Below are 5,713 nucleotides of genomic sequence, written 5' to 3' on the forward strand. Positions count from 1 at the left end.
TACCATTAAGCTAAACTGCTCGCTGACAAATTCATCCGCTGAATTGGAAGCTATATATTTTAGCTTTATAGAACAACCATGTATATAGCATCTAATTCGGTAGATGAATTTCACAGTAGGCAGTTTAGCTTAATGCTAAAGCACTCAGCTGAAGTGTGAGTGGGATATGGGTTCGAGTCCCATGACTGGTTGTTGACAAATTTTTCCGCCTTTTAAGGGTAATTTTCCCAGTATTTCTGCTGTTCTAACGGTAACTCTGCGTTCTAAAAAATATCATCTTATTTATATCGTGTCTATCTATCTATCTATATGGACAATCACCAAAGAACAGGTAATGCTATCGAGAAGCATTACCTGTTCGGGATAAGCTCTACAGCCACGGTTCGAGGCACACCGGACCGACTTACCCGAGATGCGGTCAGAGCGACGAAACCGTTCTGCACGCACTCGTGCAGTGTCCAACCATTTCGGACCTGTGGGCTTATGCCAAACGGCCGACAGGCGAGTCCGCCTGTCGGCCGAGTCTGTCGTGAAATTTGCTCCGCCATCTTTCCTCAACCGGGAAGGCAAGGTAGTCTTCATCGTACTGGTGGCCATGGTGAAAGAATGTGTGTGGTGGACTCGAGCGAAAGGGTTAGAGACAGACACTTACCTCTCTGACGAATCGCTTATCAACTTTTTCAAGTACAACTTGAAAAGGTAGGTGAGAATGGAAAGCCAGGTTTTGTCTCGTGAAAGTTTCAAAAAAAGGTGGGTGAATGTAGCAAAGGTGGGTGAATGTAGCGTGCGAGTGACGAAACCACTTTGAGCATGATCCTGTAAATCGTAGAGAGAGAGAGAGAGAGAGAGAGAGAGAGAGAGAGAGCACTTTGCTCTCATGTGTTTATTCCCTCCCTGTCTGAGGTTACAGTGGTCTTTTCCGTAGGCTTTTCTTTCCACGGATAAAACTAATCTTGCCTTTTAGTGGCTATTTAAGCAATGATTAATGCGTTGAATGGGTGCTGTTGAAGGAGAAAAACTCCCGACATATGGCATATATGCCCGTTATCCATTTTACATCCTATCTATGTGTTTATGTGCGTGTGTTTGTGTCTGTGTCTGTGGGGCTTTAAGTGTTTTCGCTCAATAAACACTCACAACGTCCGGTCGGGGAATCGAAACCGCGAGACCGCTGCCCTAACCACTGGGCCATTGCGCCTCCAACATACATACATACTTACATACATACACACACACATACATACATACATACATACGTATATATTCATCTAATTATTCTCAGAAACACTCATATATATATATATGTGTATGTGGGTGTGTGTGTGTGGGTGTGCGCGTGTGTCTGTGTGTGTGTGTGTGTATAACATCCCACTTGTTCTCTACTTTCACATGAATGGATATACTTGGACGAGATTACGGCGTGGCTGTAATTTAATAAGTTGAACAATCTTTGTTTAAATGACATATATATTTCTTATGGTATTAAACTTCTTGCGAAGCGGTTCACCACTTAGCCGGTTCACTTAATCCTTTTGGTAGAGAGATGCAGGGACATCGAGATATTAATTAAGACATATCTTTGATAAAGTGGAATATAAACATAATCGATTAAACGCTTTTTGTTGTGAGGTCTGAACACCGATTAAATTTTGCGTGCTTCAAGAATCTGTAGACGCTGTCGAGTACACGCACGAATATCATTGCCGCCCATATCTTGATAAAGAGACAAGTTTAATCTGAAAATCCTTTTGATCGAACCAGCGTTAACTGACTAAGTCAGCGATTTAGAATCTTCCATTCGTAATCGTGTTGGCTTATTTTGGTAAATCTGTAATTCTCTGCGACCTATTTTTAGATATCTTCAGTGCGACGGACTTGATGTTCAATAATTTAAACCAAAATGAGCTAATCGAAATAATTCAGGGGTCAGAGGAATGTATATGAACAACAAAGACAAATACGGTAGAACCTCGCAGTACGAGTACCCCATTGTACGAGTAATTTGCTGTACGAACCGAGACTCGTGCGAATTTTTATCTTGAAGTACGAGCAGAAATCCCCAGTACGAGCACACAAATCATTCCCTCTTTAAGGTAATTCAGTTAATAAAACCAGTTTACATATTTCTTTTGCATTCTCATTTTTATAATTGTCATTTTACTTGTAACTACACCTTTTCTGCTTTAAAAACCAACAAAAAATATTTTTGAGTGGTTTTGGCGGGGCTGGACTGGATTAATTATACTTTAGTTAATTTCAATGGGGGAAATTGATTTATAAAACGAGTAAATCGTAAGACGAGCTTGGTTATAGAATGAATTAAACTCGTACTGAGAGGTATCAAATACTATACAAGGTCTTGATTTGTTAAAATTATTTTTGCTTCGAAAGGATGTATTACAATTACAAAATAACAATTAAGACCAATTTTATTTGAGAAGGAATAATAATCTGAAGAATCAGATGTTCTCTGAGTGGACACACCGCGAGGAAAAAGGACCAGATGCAAACCAGATACAAAAGCAAAGTATACGTATATACATGAATGCATATATGAATGTGTGCATGTCTTTTTATGTGTATGTATGTCCTCCCCACCGCTTGGCAATCGGTATTGGTTTGTTTACGTCCCCGTAACTAGATAATTCGCCAAAAGTGACGCCTAGGATAAGTAACAGATTAAAAAGTATATAACTACTGGGGTCGATTTGTTCGACTAAAATCCTTCATGACATTGCCCCAGCATGGCCGCAGTCCAATGCCCAAACCTAGTAAGAGATTAAATACAAATGTACATCCACTCCTAAACAAATTTTACGTGTTGCGAAAAATAACCTCCATTGACTCTCTCTCTCCCTCTCTCTCTCTCTCTCTCTCTCTCTCTCTCTCTCCCACCTATTTCCCCTTTCGACACCGCTGCCCCTCTTTTCTCTATCTCCCCTGTTCTAATACTCAACCAAATTCTTCACGCTACTTAATGATTGAAATGTTTAATTAATAATTTATTTTCACCAATTTCCTTTTTCCTAAATGAATGTTCTACAAAAAATACATTAACGAAAATGGCGAGATTTTAAAATCAATAATCTTCTTTTTGATTGTGGATATTGCATATTTTTCTCATGGTCGATGAAAACGGATAACTCCCTACCTCTAAATTTAAATCTTGTGCCTATAGCAGTAGGTATTATTGTTTTTATTGTTATCATCATTATTAAATGAAAGAGCAGCAAACACACTCAAGGTGACGCTCGGGTACAAATATACGAAGCCCAGTATACCTATCATGACTACTCGTCTGATAAGGGTACACCAAACAGATGTATCACAACCATATGTGCACAACATGGTGACCTCATATCAAGATACACAGCGCATGACCTTACAGGAAGGGCCCAGTTAGAATTTTCTTCAGGTTGAGTAGCCCATCCCACTCAAAAGGTCCCTGAATAAGGGTTGTTTAAAGATGATGACAGAAGTACCCGTGTTTTCAAAGGTGAATTAACCAAACCCCAAAGAATTCCTCTCAACACATGGCTATGATGCTTCCCCACTACTTCTGCTCGTGATTACATATCGTCAGCCACCAAGGACATGCTCAAATGGTTAAGGTCAAACAAGTGACAAGCAAATCTGCGGTATTGAGCAGAATATTTGCTGTAGCCCATCTTTTATACCAAGACAAAACAATGTACATGATAACACTTCCAATCAGTTAAGATCAAAAGCCACGAGAACCACTGCTTGGTACTGCATCAAATTATTATGATTATCATTATTATCATTATGTGATGAAACCTCACAGCTTATTTTGCTGGGTATGATGGAAAGTGTCAGCTGTCCACAGTCAGCAGACTAAAGTGATATTATTATTATTATTATTATTATTATTATTATTATTATTATTATTATTAAGACAAAGAGCGCGATTCGATTGTAATAGATATTTTATTGGTTGAACGATATTTCAAGAGTAAGTCTGTCTTTGTCAAGTTACAAATCAGAAATGATAAAAATTCAAAATTATAAAAATTTCTATAATTTTGAATTTTTATCTCTTCTTATTTTGAACTTGACAAAGACAGACTTACTGTTGAAAGAAATATTGTTCAACTAATAAAATATCTTACAATCGAATCGTGCTCTTCGTCTTGACTGTCTACCTTTGTGAAGGGTTACGTTAGTCCTTTTAAAATTATTATTATTATTATTATTATTATTATTATTATTATTATATTATTATTATTCAGTAGTTTTATTTTTTATAGCGTGCTTTCACTTCACTACCGAGCGCAGCTCTGTGTGCCTTGGGTATGTGCTGTGATTTGTTGTGATGCTCTGATGGTTATTGTATGGAAAGTGTTCTGCGTAGGATGTGTGCAGTGCCTAGTAGTGCAATTTTCTGTATGTTATATGTGTTTGTAAGTCCTGGTGTTTTTGTTATGTATTTGTCTGAATATTTTTTTATCATGCCTAATGCACCTACTATGATAGGAATTGTTTGTGTTTAGATTCCACATTCTGGTTACCTATTATTATTATTATTATTATTATTATTATTATTCCGCCAAGGTCGACTTTGCCTTTCATCCTTTCGGGGTCGATGAAATAAGTACCAGTTACACACTTGGTCGAAGTAATCGACTTAATCCCTTCCTCCAAGCTGCCCTTGTGGCGAAAATTTAAAATCATTATTATTGTTTGCAATTCCTTTGCTAAATTCGTCCTATTCTCGATAATCAAACGACGGAAATTTTGCAGCTTGTAAGTACAAACAATTTGATTAATTTAATGGAGAGAAAGTGGAACGGTAAAACTCAATACAATGGTTTTTATTTTTGCCAAAAAAAAAAAAAGAAGAAAAAAGTGATGTCCAATGGCCCTAAGCGTAAGAGCACCGAATTCAGCAAATAATCAATTTAGAATCCTAGGGTTGGATTATGACACGGTTCTTTTGTTCACAATAATTGGAGCGTGGGATGATTCTGCTAAACCCATTACTGAAAAGAAAAGAAAAAGAAAAAGAAAAAAGAAGGAAAGAAGAAAAAAAACACACATACAGAAAATTAAATTGTATGTTAAATAAAATAATGAATTTTAAAAATTTGCAATCAAATTGTTGAAATGGTTTCAGTTTTTATGGTTTACAAATAAAAGGAATATTTATGACATCCGGTCTCGTAGAATCCACAGCCCCAACGTCATAATATATTTATATTTTCCTTTTATTAATTAATGATGCGTTAATTAATTAATTAATTAATAATAATAATAATAATAATAATAATAATAATAATAATATAATAATAATAACACAGTGAGCTGGCAGAATCGTTAGCACCCCGGACAAAATGCTTAGCGGCATTTCGTCCGTTTTTACATTCTGAGTTCAAATTCCGCCGAGATTGACTTTGCCTTTCATTCTCTCGCGGTCAATAAAATAAGTACCAGTTGAACACTGGTATTGTTGTAATCGACATGCAATCTTCCCGGAATTGCTGGCCTTGTGCCAAGGTTTGAAAACCATTAATTAGTAATGCATTATAAACGTTCGGTTGGCAGATTCGTTAGAACGTCAGGCAAACTTCCTTACGTTTTTAATTCCGGTTCAATGTTTTGCGTTCAAGCTCTACCAAAGTCTACCTATCATTTTGTCATTTCGGGACCGATAAACTAAAACACCAGTCGAGTACTGGAGGTGATGATATTGGTT

This window comes from Octopus sinensis, unplaced genomic scaffold (genome assembly GCF_006345805.1).
Source record: "Octopus sinensis unplaced genomic scaffold, ASM634580v1 Contig14924, whole genome shotgun sequence".
In the NCBI taxonomy this organism is placed as follows: domain Eukaryota; kingdom Metazoa; phylum Mollusca; class Cephalopoda; order Octopoda; family Octopodidae; genus Octopus; species Octopus sinensis.